Source organism: Canis aureus, chromosome 22, assembly GCF_053574225.1.
Source record: "Canis aureus isolate CA01 chromosome 22, VMU_Caureus_v.1.0, whole genome shotgun sequence".
In the NCBI taxonomy this organism is placed as follows: domain Eukaryota; kingdom Metazoa; phylum Chordata; class Mammalia; order Carnivora; family Canidae; genus Canis; species Canis aureus.
In genome coordinates, this window is record NC_135632.1 from 4,511,476 (window position 1) to 4,529,302 (window position 17,827).

The window sequence follows — 17,827 nt, forward strand, 5'->3', positions numbered from 1 at the left end:
GAGGTCATTTTAGGATACAGCTAGTGTGAAAGGGTTAAATGCGCCTGTGAATATGTATATGTATAAATAGCTTTGTGTGTGTGTGTGTGTGTGTGTGTGATTAGAAACCTGTCAAATCATAATTGATTAAATGTCAGCTCTTGTAAAGAATGAAGTATTATGAAATATTAATACATTTTGATGCAAAAGATTATTAGAAGGGAAAATTAATAGATTTTATTAAAAACTCTTTTTAGCAAATATAAAAACCAAGAGATCAATATCTACATGTGATGGTCAACTTTATGTGTCAGTTGACTGGGCCATGAGGTTCCCAAGGCATTTAGTCAAACATTACTCTTTGTGTATTTATAAGGGTGATTCAGGATGAGATCATTTGAATTGGTAGTCTGAGTAAAGCAGATTGTGGGTGGGTCCCATCCAGCCTGAATAGAGCAAAAAGGCTGACCCTCCCACAAGTAAAAGGGAATTCCCCTAGCCTGACTGCTTTCAAGCTGGGACATCATTTTTTTTTTTTTTTTCCTGCCTTCATACTTGGAGTGAAACATTAGCCCTTCCTGTATCTAGAGCCTACTGATCTTAAAACTGAAGCTATACTATTGCCTTTTCTGGGCCTCCAGCTTGCTGACTGTAGTTGTCGAATATATAGGAATTCTTAGGAAAATACTGCATAAGAGGAAAAAAGCTATGTGCATAAAGAAGATTGCACTTTTATATGTAACAATGAAACACTGGAAATAGACTAAGAAATAAAACAGAAATGGTTTAGGAACCTAGTGAAACGAATTTCGTGTATCTACTAAAATGATAATTATGATGGTAATTTTAAAAATACCTCTTATAATCAAGCTTTTTTTCAGGAAAGAATTTGAGGTCCATATAAAGATATGTACACTATTGTAAGAATAAAATAAGCTAAAAATGCATATGAGTTTTAGGGGAACTGGAAATTAAGATAGGAAAAATGAGATCTTGGGCTAGCTAGAAGCCCAGCATACCTACCCTCTTATCCAATTTGCTTAATTAGAAGTGGGCCACAGGTTTAGCTCTGCATTTATAGCAGCTAACTTGGTGGGGGGGGGGGGGCAGTCTACATTGTCTAAAAAAGCAATAAGAACAAACCAGCTGTTAAATAGCTATTTTTAGTATGAAGTCTGAGGGAGATTTTTGCTAGTGAGTTTCTGCAAAGAAGACATTCTATAAATATGGTTAATAGGGTCCTACATTTTAGCAGGAGGGATTCTTCTCCATTTCCCCATGTTTCCATGGAGAAAAAGGAATATCCACTCTCCACTTCAGGGGGCAGAAGCAGAAGACCCACACTCGAAACTTCTCTCTCACACCCTTATGAGTATGGAGGAAAGATTTACCTGATTAAGGAGTTTGGGAGAAAGTGTAGGTATAGCTCAGCCCCTTCCTTGTTTAGAATTCTCAGAACCAATCTGTCTTCTAGGAGTCTGAGTTCTCTGCAACCCCAGAACAAATTTCAGGGTGCAGCTCAGCCTCAAAGAATGGGGGATAGGCTACAGTTGTCCACCTTCACCTGTGATTCAGTGGTAGATCTCTCTCATCAGTCTTGGGGGAAGCTTCAGAGAGCCCATTTTGCCAGAGAACAAAGCTCTTCCTGTTGGTTTTCTCAGTAGAAAGCTAATATATTTATCTTCATCCATCAGATGCTTCTGCCTCTCTTGCAGTTGGTCAGGTCTTGGGTTTGAAGAGGAATGTTATTTATTGGCCCTGGAATAACATTCTTGCAGTAGATACGTTGATGAAATTTTTCAAGGATTTTTTAAAATAATATCCCCTCAGGAAAGTTATTTGAGAAATTGTAGAGAAACCAGTGTGGCCAGAGAGTAATGACTGATGAGGAAAGTGACAATGTGAGAAGAGGTAGAAAAGTTGGTTAGGGACAGCCCATGTGTGTAATGAGAGGGCACTGGAATGTTTTTAAATAGGGACCAATGTAATTAAATTTTTGTTTCAAAAGGATCTCTTTGGAGGCTGAGTGTAGCATGAATCAGAACTGATGACTTTGAATTCCACAGACTAGGATTGAGTGTTTGTAATTTATTGGGAGATTCAAGGAAGCATTGATAAGGAAGGGAAGAAGGTGAAGTGAGATGGAGAAAGGAGAGAGCAACAGAGGATGCACGTAGACACAGAGCATTCACCACTGTGGGCAATAGGGGCTCAATCTCCATGGGGGACTCTGGAATCCAGTAGAACATACCTCGAAGCTGTCCCACTTGAACTACATGGAAGCTGGAAAGTTTACTGCCAGTTCTCATCTCTTATTGGTTGAGGGCTATTCCGGGGTTGGGGGGTGGAGTTCACACCTCAGCATTTCAGACCATGCTTCTGCATCCAGAGAAGGCCTTAGCCAAGTGGGTCACAGGTGCTTATGGTAGGAGATTTTGGTAGAATGGGAACAGTGAGTGCAGAATTGGGAAAATGCTCCCTCTCTGGGTCATGTTTTGGCACTGGGTATCAAGTAAGAAAGCTTGCCTTCCCCTCAGCATCCACAATCCTCAGGAAACTCTTAACAACCTCTATTTCTTACATCTCTCTCCAGTGAAATTCCCTGGGTCAGGCAAAGGGACTAATCATTTTCCCTAGGTTCCTCTGGAAACTCCCCTTTTAGTCCAGTTTTGCTCATAGAAATTAACTCACATCACCTTCTAGAATCCCTCACCAGTTCAACTGATAAAACTCAAATAAAGATGTTTCCATGAAAGCTCAAGTTATGACACATTCCTGCTGACATAATGCTTGAAGCTAAGTGCATATATTAAACTGAAATATCCATATGTCTACTAAAAAATAGAATCTTTGATCAGTTTTGAGGGAAAAATGGAAAATACAGTAATTAAAATTTCAAATGCATTACTGGGTTATACTACTGTTTATATAGTAACAATGTAAAGAAGAATTTCTATTGTTTTTCGAAAAAGTTTGAAATTAACTTATACTGTTTTTAATCAACAATTTATTTTCTCCCCATAACTGAAAAAAATGAGATTATGTCTACAAGCAGAGTAGATTTTTGAAAGGTAGTTATTATCAGTGCTTGAACCAGGGCAAAATGCTGCCTGTGGAAAGATACCAAGAAATCTATACCAAAGACAGACATCCTTCTCATTAACCATTCTTCTAATTGTTGTATTGTAATTTTGGTTAGACCAAAATCTACTGTTTACATCATTATAACTATTAATGGCTAAACTATATATAAATAATAATGACTTTTCTTTTTCTACCCGACTTTTTACTCTCCTGGAGATCTTAAATTTTTCTCTGTCAGGGCTTTTTTTTACACATAATTTTTCCTCAGCTTGCAACACCTGTCTTCCTACTTTCCACTTGTTTTACAAATATATGTTATTAGTTTCCCTCCTTTTGAGACAAAAGGTAGCATGCTGTTAAAATGTGATACATTCTTGGTATTAGAATCTGCTTATCTGTGGATAAATATTCATCATATGACAAATGTTTATTGAGTGCCTACTTGAGGTAGGCACTGTTCTGAACCCTGGGGATCAAGCTGTGAATAAAATAAAGTCCTGCATTCTCGTAGAATTCAGATACTATAGGGTTCTAAACCAACTGGGACAATTGCCTCTATAAATGCAACACTTTTTGTTGTGTTTTTGCTTTCAAATGAGAAACTGATTTAATATTACCTAATGTGGAAATATATGCTTATCTGTATTGAGCTCATAAATATGCAGGTAGAATGTTTACCCAGCTGAGGTTTATCATCTCCTTTAAGCTACAGGTTTTTAATGAGTCAAGTTCTTAAAGTCACTGAACAGAACTAGAGGGTCCTAAATTAGTGCACATCAGAGCCAAGCCAAAAGCATTTGGAGCTTTACAGAGTAATTAAATATAGAAATAACTAGTTTCAATCCCAAATCCTCTTAGTGCAGTCACTGTCCTACATAATTAAATGCTTTATCTTTTAAATTTATTTTTGAAAATAAGGATGAGGTGACATGTGTTTGACAAAACTTGATTTTTTTTCCCCTACTCATTGTGCCCTACCTAAACCAACCCTTTTCCTATCCTATGTCCGTAGACTTTATTATTTTCTACAAACATGCTGAGAGCCTTACCTACCTGTCCATCATCTTAATCTATGTAGTTTGCTGTCCATTACCCAATTCTCTGACAGCCTATGGGTGACCGATAACATAGCTGGCTAGTTCAGGAAGACCCAGATCATTGATTCAAGACATGTGACAAACAAAATGACTCCCATATTTTACTTCCACTTCCAGAAGAAAACAGCTCCTCATTACCACTATTGATTCTGTAAACATGTCAGTGCTGGTAAATACCTTTCTAACAATAACTGCCTAATGAAACTCTGAGAGAAATGACAAGCCTGCCAGTAACCTTTAGAGTAACCGATAGTAGTGGAATCAAAATTTATCACTTATAAAAATTACTTGTCATTGTTTCATAGATCATTTATCTAAGAGATAACTATTAATGAAGTAGGTTTGAACCTTGAAGAGTTAAACCTGCAAGTAGGTTGCTAAAATAATTAAGAGAACAATCATTAATCCTAATACTGGGAAAGAAGCATAGATACTTGCTATCTGAATTCAAAATTTCCTGGCTTCAAATTCAGGGACACATACTCAATATGATACAATTTCACCCTGATTGCGCAGAAGCTCTATCAGAAAAGCCATATAAAAGTATAAATAAATACTTTATACTTTTAAATTTATACTAAAGTATAAATAAATAAAGCATATATTTCCACATTAGATCATATTAAATAAGTTTCTCATTTAAAAGCAAAAGCACAACAAAAAGTGTTGCATTCAGAGACAATTGTCCTGGTTGGATTGGAACCCTGTGGTATCTGAACTTCTTATAAAACCTGACATTTATCAGATTCTTTATAAATAGTTTGTGGATTTTACTCTGTTCCTTCTCTTATTTTAGTAGAATAGAAAATAGAGTATATCACAAAATCTGGTTACCTAGGATTTTATGTTTACCACACCTTTCCAATAACTGAACATAAGTGCTGTGGGATCCACTGTGAGGTCCTAAATACTACTGAAGCATTTCATAAGGTTTTAAAATATGTTTAATAATCCCATTCTTTTCATCATTTTGCAAGCCTCTCAACTGGTGGTTCTTGGACATCTAAGATTTTATTTAATTTTTTAGTTTTTATTTAAATTCTAGTTAGTTAACATATAGTGTAATATTGGTTTCAGAAGTAGAATTCAGTGATTCAGCACTTACATATAACACCCAGTGCTCATCACAACATGTGCCCTCCTTAATGCCCATCACCCATTTAGCCCATCCCCAGCCATCTAAGATTGTAAAGTCTCCCTCATGGATTCAATATGTAGCCAGAGTTGAGGCCAGGGGTCAATGTTTCTCAAAGTCTGGTCCCAAAACTAGTTGCCTCAGAACTACATGGGATCTTGGTAAAAATGCAGGCCCTTGGCTCCTACTCTGGATCTTTGGGGTGCGGCCTTGGAATTAATATTTTTTAGAAGACCTCTCCATTACAGTCAGGGTTGCTTTAAGGTGAAGTAGAAATGTCACAATGAATTATAATTTTTTTCTTTCTTATTATCAGAAGCTTTCTAAAGTACAAATGACAGTCCCAGCAGCTACAGCTTTACTTTGGTCTATAGTGATGGGCTTGCTATCAAGATTTGTTTCATTATTTATTCATTTACTTATTTTTGTCTCCCCTGCTCGCTTAAGCCTTTGAGATCCCAGACTGGTTGATTTCTTAATTCACGCATCACTTTTATCTTTCAGTTTTGGCATTAGCTTGATAAGAAATATAGAGTTGAATTCTTTGAGCAAAAGAAAATTAAAGTTTGTTGGAACCCAGCAAAATGGGCAGTCCCATGGACTTCTAGTTGGGAGGTAAACTGGCATGGTCTTTGGAATATGGCCCTTTCATCTTGGGAAACTTAGTAAGATCGTGCTTGGCTCTCATGGCAGGTGGCTCTGTTCCTATGAGTCAGCCCTGCTTCCCGCAAACGCACCCCCTACCCCTGCCATATTGTAGATTCTGGGAATCATCAATCTCCAGGTTTGCTTCTGCCCACATTCCTGAGTCAATACGAATCAGAGACACTGTCCCTCCCAGTGGTTTAGTTTTGCTATCCACTGTTTCATGTTCCTGGCATGAGCTCTTGCATACTGGCATGGGTTACATGATTCCCTCTTTGTAGTGTCCTTAAATTACTTTGCACATGCTACTACAAAGATAGCTGATAAGTGTTTCTCTACAACTTGATGTATTTAGCAGTTCCCTGACAACTCTTTGTCACATAGATAGACTTGTAAAGGGGGCAAACACTTTTTACTTATTGAATTTTTTTTTTTGCAGATTTTAAAGATACTGAAAAGCAATTTACAAATTAATAATATTAACCACTACTTATCTGTGACTTCTGTATTTTAGGCCTTATGTTGTATATTTCAAATATGTTATCTCTCATGTGTAAGATTAAAAACTGCAAAAGTAGGTAATGTTGTTTCTATCTTACAAGTAAGGAAATAGAGACCAAGATAGATAAATCCAATGCCATACAAGTGAGTAGATCTAAATTTTAATTTAGATGTAAGCCCAGTAGTTTAAAATACTATATCCAATTCCACTTTTGTTGTACTTTCATTGAATAGTGTTTAACAATTCCCGGTATATATGGTAACATTAAGGATTCATGTGGAGCCAGATACATAGGACTTTGATCACTGCCAATGTGAATTTGGGCAAATTTCTCAATCTCTGTGAGTTTGTTTCCTCACTTACAAAATTGGATTATTTGAAGATTAAACAAGAACATGGGTGCCATGAGCCTAGCCAATAGGGGTCTTTATTATTTACCTGTTCTCATTCATGCTCAATTTTAGTGTTTGCCATGTCCATATTATTATTATTTAATAGCAAATCAGAAACTGAGGATAAAACTCACAGAATCTAATCCAAAACTTCAGGTTAAATTAAAAATAAAAGATTTGGATTCCTACCCTTTCTAAGAAAGGAAATAATTCTAAAATAATCTCATACCAAAACCATAATATGAGCCCTTGCTTACAAAAAGCCAGGGCTACCTGACTGTCATACTTCTTTAAAAAACAGCTAATCGCCAATTGCCATATGAGGAAGGACGTGTTCTTTTCATCTAGTTCTTCCAGAAAAATTCTATTATCACTTTGCCAAAACACTGACAGTGTAACAAGGCTGGGAAGTGCAAACAGACAAAAATAATGTTGGTCTGAAGTAGAGAAATAGACACCTAGAGAATTTCTCACTTCAAACTTTTCTTCACGTATTTTGTCATTTAATCCGCTATCCAATTCTCAGAATGTGGAGATGTGTTTGGAGGGCAATTTAAAGAAACATTAAGAACTAAATGAAAGAAGAAAGAGGCACATGTAAAAGTGCTTTGTTTTAATAAATTATGAATGAAGCAAGCAAACCACAGCTTCATGTAATATTTGCACAACACCAAGAAAATTAATGAGAGGCTTCTCTAACCTTCGGGAATTATAGAATAAATGACTTAAGCCTTGAGATCTTTTCACTGAAGTCATGGCAGGAGTCACAGTGAGCCTCAGGTGCTTGTCATAAATACAGTAATTAGTCATTACTCTTTACTACTTAACGAGAAACTCGTTTCTGTCGGAATGCTCCCCCCAGAGAAAACATTATATTAATTCACATCCATAAAACTGACAAGTGCTACAGTTCTTATCAGACAGTGTATTAGGCTCTGGTTTGAAGCGGGTTGATAGGGAAATCCTCAGTATTAGGAAAAACTCATTACAGAGTTTGTGTGCGTGGTGGTTAAGCAGTGGTCTGTAGAGCCAAGATGCCTGGGGTTTGGTCATAACCCTGACATGTACTAAGAGTGTGACTTTGGGGAGAATACTTAACCTCTCTATGCCTCTGTTTCCTCACCTGGAAAATGTGAATAATAACCTACTTTCTTCATTGTCATGTGGATGTTGTACATTGAGAACCGTACCAGGTATATGGCTGAGGCCATCCAAACCAGTTTTCCTTGCCATATGCAATTTGTCAGCATTGCTACCTAGGCACTTGGCCTTGACTGAGTTACTTTTCTGAGTTTGATTTCCCGAATCTTAAAATAGGGATAATATTTAGCTGAAGAGTGAGGATTAGAGACTGTCTTTGAAACTTGGATGTACAGGCTGTGGGCACTAACGGAAGCCTGCGGAGCTGTGCTAGCCAAGCAGCCCTTGGCGGGGTGGGTTTTTCTTTAACTTGGAGACTAATGGCAGTGGATGTACATTGAAATAAGTTCTGTCTTAAAGGTGATACAGTAAAGGCTGGCCTGATTGACGGAACTTGCCAATGACTGTATTTCATATTGGAAATAAAGCCTGAAGTCAAGACTTTCCCACTCTAAGTAATTTCGATGGCAGAAGTTAAGAAGGTCCTACAGCGGAGGGGAAGCAGTGGAGGAACTCATGGGGCCCAATGGACAAAAGTGGGCTAATATGGATCCAGAAGAACAAATGTTGGCAGCCGCTACAGCTTTTACCCACATCTGTGCAGGGCAGGGTGAGGGAGATGTCAGGAGAGATACCCAGTCTATCCAGTATGACCCTACAGTAAAACTTCAGTAACCCCAGGACAGCGACTTGCTCTTCCTGTGCAACTGCAGTAACCACATGTAGAAAATAATGCCACTTCAGAAACAGTCTCTGAGGCCTCCCAGAGACTCCAAAAGCCAGTGATGAAGAGAAAGGTGTTGCAGAGGAAGCCAGGTGGAGAAGTGTTAGTGACAGATGAGTTGATTATCAGTAAATCAGAGTCTGGTACAGAAAGTGAGATGGGTCTCTGGGACTTAAAGGCTTATGAGTTCCAGGAAGTTCAGGGAATCCCCAGTTGACATTCCACAAAAATTTACCCTACCACATGAATACCAAGGAATTTCTCAAGATCAGCTCACTTGTTATCTACGAAGAGAAGGAATGGGCCCTCCAGCTTATGAACAAAACATGATCGTTGCCAGCAGACCCACGTCCTTTATTCTTCCAAGGCTGGACCAGTTGAGCCAAAATCGGGGCAAGGTAGACTAGGTAGTCCAGTATTTTGAGTACAAAGAAGACTGGGACTCAATAAAGTTACCTGGTGAAGATCATAGAAAAGAATTACGCTAGGGTGTCCGAGAGCAGATGCTTTCGTGACCAGAACCCCAGGCCAAACCTCAGCACATGTATGTTCCAAACAATTACCTGGTAACACCTGAGAAGAAAAGATCTGCTCTTCTCATTGGGGTGTTCGTTGTGATCTTGCAAATGGAGTCATGCCCAGGAAGCTTCCCTTCTCTCTTTTTCCTTAAGTATCTTTTAACCTCTTTTATGGGATTGTTTGAGGGTAACCTGGTTCTTTATCTCTGTCCTTCTACTTAAATAGAAACAACTAACTTGAAAGCCCATGGAGCATTATACAGTAAGGACTTCACCCATCATTGGTCTTTCCTAGGTCTATATCACATTGGTAATCAAATACCACTTCACTTCCAAAGTACCACTCTCAAATCCACTAACTGCAAGAGAAATAAGGCCAGAGAGAGAAAAACAGACCTAGTCTTTCTACTTTGTCAGATAACACTGTTTCCGTTCTATACTGTTTTTAACCTTTGGCCAATGTGAGTTGCTGTTTTTAAAGTTTCTGGGCATTAATCTTATTCATCAAAGAGTTGGGATTTTGTGGACTTGAAAAAAAAAGAAACTTGGATATACATAGCACAGTTGTTCATTACATCATAACTTGTTGTGGCTCTTTATCTGGGTCTTTATATCTCTCTTCCCACCTTCTACCTATGGGGTGTGTGTGTATGTGTGTGTGTGTGTGTGTGTGTGTGTGTATTCTAGATCATTAATTCCTTGAGAAATGGAAGAAATATATGTTTATACTCCATGGCACATATATCAGTATCTTAAATGTAGTAGGCTCTCAAAAATTTTTATTGGGTAACTGAAAAAAATAACAGTTTATTTCTTTTTAAAAATTTTATTTATTCATGGGAGACACACACACACACACACACACACACACACACACAGAGGCAGAGACACAGGCAGAGGGAGAAACAGGCATCCTGTGGGGAGTCCAATGTAAGACTTGATCCCAGGACCCTGGGATCATGCCCTGAACTGAAGGCAGATGCTCAACCACTGAGCCCCCCAGGCACCCCAACATTAGTTTAATTTTAGTACTTTAAGATGTGCTAAATTTCATGTGGGTTGCCTTAACTTTACGTTATTAATTGTAAAATACTTCTCAAGAACCTGGAAAATCAACATGGTGATATTTTCCATATCACCTTGGTATAGGAATTAGAGTATTTATGAAAATACTAAATATTTTATTTTTCCTTTGGTAGTTTGCTATCATTTTTTTCCCCTCTCATAAACTCACAACCCCCTGGAACCCAGATGCATTATTTTCCAATACTTAAAGTGTAACTAATCCATATTCATCTTAGATATTTCCCCAGGTAACTGAAATTGCTCACATGAACAAGAAAGCCCTGCTGCTACACCTTCAGTCAGCTTTCAAAGTCCTATTTTAGCCCTGGGCTGTGCTGTATTAGAGTCCCACCTTAGTATACACATACTGGTTTCTCACTGTGGAGCTGTCTTGGCACAGACATACCTTTCAAATTCATAAAGTCTGAGGCCTTCAAGTATTCACTCAGTGTATCTTTATTTATTTTATTTTATTTTATTTTATTTTATTTTATTTTATTTTATTTTATTTTATTTTATTTTATTTTATTTTATATTTTCAGTATATCTTTTTAAAAGCAGTCTTTAGGCAGTGTATTATTTTCCTATGGCTACTGTACACATGACCACAGACTCAGTGGCTTCAAACAATGTGATGTGTTGTCTTACAGTTCTGTAGGTTGGAGAAGTCTGACAGAGGTCCTGTGGTCTAAGACAAGTTATGGGCAAGGCTGCATTTCTCCTGGAAACTCTAGAGAGAATCCATTTCCTTGCCCTTTCTAACTTGTAGAGGCCACTCACATTCCATGGCTGGTGACCTTCCTCCTCCACCCTCAAAGCCAGTTACCAGCAAGTTAGTCCCTGATATATCATTCCAACTTTTTCTTCTGCTTCCCTCTTTCACGTCCAAGGACCCTTGTGAATACCTTGGGCCCAACTGGGTAATCCAGACTAATCTCCCTGTTTTAGGGTCAGTTGATCTGCAACCTTCATTCCCCTTCGCTATGTAAGGTGACATTTCCATAGGTTCCAGGAGTTAGGATGTGGGCATCATTAGGGAACCATTTGCCCACCACCGCTGTTCAAAACAATGTTTGACCTCTTTCAAAACTGTGCCAGGTCAGCCAGCACATGTTGGAAAGTTGATGTTTTACAATTTGGTTAAGTAACTTGGGGAAATCAGGCCTCTAGAAGGGAAAGACCGCTAATTGTTGGAAGTGCATTCCTAGAGCAATGCTATAAGTAGGTTCTCTTCTCTCAGAAGTCTGGTTTCCACGGTGATCAACACAGCATTATCTGTTGTTTTGCAGCCTGCATTGTAGGGCACACACCCTGATTCCAGCATGAACAAACAAGTGACAAAACACAGAGCTCTCCTGGCAAACATTCTTTATCTAAAAGTGCACAGACTGGGAAATTTGATACATAATTCAGTCTCCTCCAGTTTAGTGTGTATTCCACGGTGAGCTAGGCAACACACTGGAGTGAACAGAAAGACATCCTTCACGTTGGATGGTTTCTGCTGATGGACGAGTTGACTGCAAAGGGTAATGTATGACAAATGGAGAGCACCTCAGGTTCACCTAAGGATATCAGAGTGCCTAGTGTCACAAATGAGCTACAGTCTGAATGTGGAGATTTGCTTTACGTGGAAGCCAGCTTTCTGGAGGCCCAATTTCCATTTTGGTGTAGCTTGTGATTAGTAGGATGGCCTTGGAATCAGACAGCCACATGCAAAGCTTAGCTTTTTTTTCTCAAGAGATTTGTCATCATAGGCATTTTACTTTTTAGCCCTCAGTTTCTGCATCTGCATCTGTAAAATTAAGGTAATTATTGTCACCATATAGGATGATTATGAGGAAAAATGAGGTATTATATTAATATAATATTTCAGTACAGGCCCTGGCACACTGTAAGCCCTTATTAGATAGCACTGCCTTTACCGTTTCTCTTTATAATCTGTTTGACTTTACTCCCATAAATTCCAGCTAAAATATTAGGGAGAACATGCCAGGTTGTATCTTTTACCCATGACAAAAAGCTACTGGATTTTTATTCCATTAATATACTATTTGTTAAATTATTTCATTAAATAACACCTTGATTGAACATCATATTAAATCAACAAAGTGAAAACTTAGTTGAAATGGCTTCCCAGAAGCATGGAGATGAAAATTCTTATCATATGTTGAATTTCATTATTTGCAAATGTAGTTTATGGCTACCGGTTTCCTCATCTCTGCCCGTTTGGGTCTCACACCTGAATTCCAAGTTGTGTTCCTCACATTGGTCTCTTATTTGTCCCTATTCATCACTCATACTCAGAATCCACCACATTCTTGGAGTCCATTCCAGATTGTCATGTTGTCTGTGTGACCGTGGACATATTAAAGAAGGAAGAGGAAGCTGGAAGAGATAGTTGATAGAGGAATATGTGTAGAGTGATGGGATCTATTTTTAAGGAAAGGACAGATTTTTAGGCTAAACTTGGTCTCAGTTGCCCTTACAGTCAAAAAGACTAGCTAAGCAGGAGCTAAATGAAAGGCCTCTGGTCATGAACATAATGTAGGGGTAGAATGATTCGGGACCATGGATATCAAAAGAGAAGTGGGTCGCCAGTAGGAAGTAACCCCCACCAGGCACTTGGCAGCCCTCTCATAACAATAGAATTGAGGAATATTATATGTACAGTGTTCTGGAAGCCAGAGCAATTTTAAATAGAACAAGGGAATGGATGTAATAGCAGCTCAAGATTGGTTGGTAGCATGAGACATTGGGAAGCCAAGGGGTATGACAAGGAGAACAATCTGTTCTGGCCAGAGCAGACCAAATCATATAGGTAGTGAGCAAGTTGAGAAAGTTCTAGAAATTCGTCTCAAAGTGTAGCTTACAACATTTGTAATTTCTTTATATATAAAGTTTTTATGCTAAAGTTATGTGCAAATATTGTGTATATAGTTCTTATAGTTCTTAAGCTGATAATATTATTTCTGGATGTCTGGACATCACATTAAGCACGATTAGTAGTTCAGTCCATTTCAGTCACTTCCTTTTGTGGTCTTTGTGAAGCCATCAGTTAAAGACTCTCTTCAGAAATTTCTCCAGATAGATATATACAGTAGGTTATGTGTCACACACACAGTTTATCCAAATACCATTTCCATGGGGCCAGGTGAGTCTGCTTAATCTATCTGCTTGTTTTTCCTTTTATTTATTCATTTTTTTTTAGATTCCCTTATTTCTTCTTTTGCTTTTTTTTTTTTCTTTTTCCTTTTTCTTTCTTAAGTCTATACTGATCAATGAGTTTGACCTCATGACCTCATCTGTTCGACACATCCACAGAGGCTTAATACAAAGTCAGGAAACAACCCTTATAATGAATGGGTTCCATACCGGCTCAGCTGGCAAACTTCTATCGTCCTGTGTTGATGGCCCCCCAGAATGCCTTTTACCTGAGCTTAGGTAATTAAGTATAGGTCTTCTTAAAAATTAATGATGTTTGTGTCATCTATCTTCAAAAATATAACTGTAGTTCATGTAAAATGCAACTCCCTATCGCTTTGTCTACTGAATTGTCCCTGCTAGAAGGTAAATCCCCCCAGGGCAGGGATGTTTCTCTGCTTTGTTCACTGATGCATCCCAACCGCCTAGAACAGCACTGGGTGCATGGTAGGTAGAGAGATATTTACTGAATGAGTTGCTGTGGGGGAACAGGAGGCCCACAGGCGTTCAACATTATCCGAAAGGAAAAGTGATGGGAGTGAGATCACCAGAACGCTGTATTGTCGTTTGCCTGGCGAGTAAACCTAAAAGGGGTGCTGTGCTTGGACTGCCCACTCCAAATATCTCATGGTCTTGCTTTCATACTGTTTTCTCTAAGATTTTTACATCATAATTCTAAAAACTATTGAATTAACATAGTGTCTTAAACATTTGTCTGCGATACCACTTTTGAAAATATATTCGGGGGCCTCTGGGTGGCTCAGTTGGTTGGTCATCCAACTCTTGATCTCAGCTCAGATTTTGTTCTCGGGGTCCTGGGTTTAATCCCCACATTGAGCTTCCTGCTGTGTGTGGAGCCTACTTAAAAAAAAAAAAAGAGAGAGAAAGAAAGTATACTCAGTCAATGAGACTGTGGTCCCTGCTTCCACTATCACCTTAGCTTCTCATCTGTGCAGGATTATTTCAGGGAGATGATAGCCACTGTAACTTCACCAAAGTACAAATTATTAAAGGAATTATTAAAGCAGAGTACAGAAAAATATAGTAAATATCCATTTATGTGTAAACTGCTTAACATATTCATAAAAATTGCCCTGTTAACCTTCAATGCTTAGGCTAGATGTTGATTCCTACCTATGAAATCATCAGCTAAAAATGATAATTTCAGTCTTCGATATTTTCTTTTCTCCTCTTTCCTTTTTTCCTCTTGCTGTCTATATTTTCTCTTCCTCCATCCTATAAATATTCACTAAGAATATATAGTGTCTACAGTATGATAAATGTTGGCTTGCAGTACAGAGTAAGTGGCTTAGTGTTATAAGGCACTAACTCATGGTCTAATGGAGGGATCAGATGTTTTAGACAATGGGATCCTGTGTGGTAAGTTCTCTAAGGAGGTGTGTGTGTATGAGAGGCTGTGTGAGCACAGAGGAGATCAGCTAATGTAACTTGTGGGTTTGGGAAAGGCTGCCCAAAGGAGAAAACTTGAAAGATGAATGGGATTCCTTCATGAAGTAAAGGAAGATAAAAGGATTTTAAACAGAGGGAATATGTCCCTCGTCCCATTGATTGCTCCTTAACCACCATTTCCTCTAATTTTTCCTTGCTCTCAGAATCTTGATATTGTTTGTATTTCTGGTGGCTTCATGCATCATTTAAGGTTTGGGTGCTCTCTAGCCTTGGGAGTTAAATCTTGAGTATTATAAGATAACTCAATAGAAATAGTTTCTTTGTCATGGTAGGATGTAGGAAAGGTCACATCACACAGTTTTGTCCCATTAGATTTGAGGGAATATTGGCTGTGGGGATTCTGGGACATCCTACGTGAAGATAGGATGGTCTCATCTGATTTTTGTATGCTGCTATGTCACTGGATGAAGTTTGAAACTAATATAGACATTTGCCACCACAGAAAACAAATTTAAAGGTGGGAAAAAAAAAGCCATGTGTCTGAGAGGGCATTAGGTCATAAATTAACCAGTCCTGGAATCACCAACCAGAACTGACTCTGATATCTTCTTGTTATGTCTGATAACGAATCACTTTATTTTATGGCTGATTTTGAATTATGAAATCGTTCAGACTGATAAGTCTTTAATTTTTTTTTATTATTATTTATGATAGTCACACAGAGAGAGAGAGAGAGAGAGAGGCAGAGACACAGGCAGAGGGAGAAGCAGGCTCCATGCACCGGGAGCCCGATGTGGGATTCGATCCCGGGTCTCCAGGATCGCGCCCTGGGCCAAAGGCAGGCGCCAAACCGCTGCGCCATCCAGGGATCCCCAGACTGATAAGTCTTGGTGGCACAAATTATCATAGTTTCACATACTTAATGCTAAGAACCTGGCCAGTGTTTTCTGGGGTCCTTCTAATTTTCGTGAGGCTGAGGACAGAGGAGCAGGGCCTGTCACAAACATGAGATGCCATTCGGACTTAAAGACTAGTTTGATTTTGTGGGGAAATGCAAGGTGCCCTGGTCTAAATATGAGTGCCAAAGATAAATTTTGCTAAATTTATAATTATGTATTTCGGCCTCTCTGGAAGTGCATAGAGATTGCGTCTGGCAGGAAAAGATAGTTTGGACTCTCTGACTTTGGTTACTTGAAGCCAACAGTCTCACTAATTAGATTCATATAAAAATTCGTACTGAGACCATCAAAGCTTTAACCCTGAACCACTTGCATTGATTTTGCCCCATGTGAATCATCTTCAGTTTACAGTTTTACCATGATCTTGGAGTCTAACATGCTCAGGACTTCCTCACTGTTTTTCTCTCCTTTCTTCCCCTATACACATACACAGTTTAGAACTCCCTCTTTTGATATCCAAGACTGCTTCAAAAAATATCCCATTTTGGTCCAGTAGGACCACCTCCTCTGGCACAGACCTCTCTGAATGACAGATTTGCTCCAGCTTTATGCAGATTCTGAACAAGATCCACCACAACCCCTCCTTTTAGAGCCAGAAAAGTGACAAGGCTATTTTTAAAAAGCTTATCCTTTTAGTTTACCAATATTCAACTGTACTTGGTTTTTGAACACGTAATTGTAGAAAGTAATTATCGAACTTTTGCACAGAACATTCAGTTATCTCAAAGTATATATTGCAAAATTACAAAGGGATTATTGAACCCACATTAATTCATATGGACATATTTAGAAGATATACCAAATATTAATACATGGGTATGATAAATTAAAGGTAAATAGTATTTTTCCTAAAATGTGGTTCACTGGTGCATGTTCCTTAGAAATGTACTTAGATGTTAATAGGACAAAAGCATTGTTTCACAATATGTTCATAAAGAAGGTACAAATATTCAGGATAAACTTTGTAATTTTTTCTTAAACATAAGAGAAAATTCCTACAAAATGGACAAAAACATATTTCCTTAGTTCTCATTGTTTCCCAGAACTGTAGGCTATAGGTGAAAAGCCATGTGGGCAGGAACCTCATCATCCTTTTGCTTCTGAAATCTTAGTGCTTAGCAGAATGTCTGACATAAAATGGGTGTGCTGCCCCCAAAATATATAAATGTTTTGGAATCAGAAGTCTGAATGATGCTTCTGATGTATGTCTGATGGTCTGAAAGCTCTGTGGGGTTGCTATGCTCCTGAAGATTATGTGACAGACCAGTTTCTGATTTGACCATGGACTCTTAGAGGTGAAGGGGTGGGAAGGGGTCATCTTCATTGACCCCCTCATCTACTCAGGTGAAATGCCAGTCTCTGCTCTTCTTAGCCTCAGGGTGCTTGTTAATAAATTCAATCATTTGTCTGAGGAATTCTTTCAGAAGAAAGAAGGGGATCCCTGGGTGGTGCAGCGGTTTGGCGCCTGCCTTTGGCCCAGGGGCGATCCTGGAGACCCGGGATCGAGTCCCACATCGGGCTCCCGGTGCATTGAGCCTGCTTCTCCCTCTGCCACTGTCTCTGCCTCTCTCTCTCTCTGTGACTATCATAAAAAAAAAAATAAAAATAAAAATAAATAAAAATAAAAATAAAAAAAAGAAAGAAGCAATCTACTGCAGTCTCCGTATGACTGAATTTCAGATCCAGAATAGTTGTCTCTCCTACATGTGAAGATTCCAGTTTTTTACCTGACCTTGTTTCTTGATCCTCTCACTGTCCTAAAATTTGATTCTCTCACCTTTCCCTGGAATACGGTAGTCTCCTTTAAAATGTGTTAAGAATTGAACTCAGGGGCACTTGATTGGTTCATTTGGCTAAGCATCTGACTCTTGATTTCTGCTCAGGTCATGGTCTCAGAGTTTTGGGATTGATCCCCTTGTGGGGCTCTGTGCTCAGCCCTGAGTTTGCTTGTCCCTTTCCCAACCCCTCTGCACCAC

The 17,827-nt window shown here is 38.7% G+C and overlaps 2 long non-coding RNA genes and 1 pseudogene across 6 annotated transcripts in view; 2 read left to right on the top strand and 1 right to left on the bottom strand.

Moving 5' to 3' along the window:
- Nucleotides 1-17,827, top strand: part of LOC144293674 (uncharacterized) — a 213,423-nt gene that overhangs the window by 61,277 nt on the left and 134,319 nt on the right. The gene's annotated exons all lie outside the window — the stretch shown is intronic.
- LOC144294278 (centriolar and ciliogenesis-associated protein HYLS1-like) lies at nucleotides 8,458-9,368 on the top strand (annotated as a pseudogene).
- LOC144293675 (uncharacterized) overlaps nucleotides 10,969-17,827 on the bottom strand; it is a 49,986-nt gene continuing 43,127 nt past the window's right edge. Inside the window, exon 3 of the long non-coding RNA XR_013360909.1 lies at nucleotides 10,969-12,073. This is a non-coding gene — a long non-coding RNA (uncharacterized LOC144293675). The remainder of the gene's footprint in view (nucleotides 12,074-17,827) is intronic.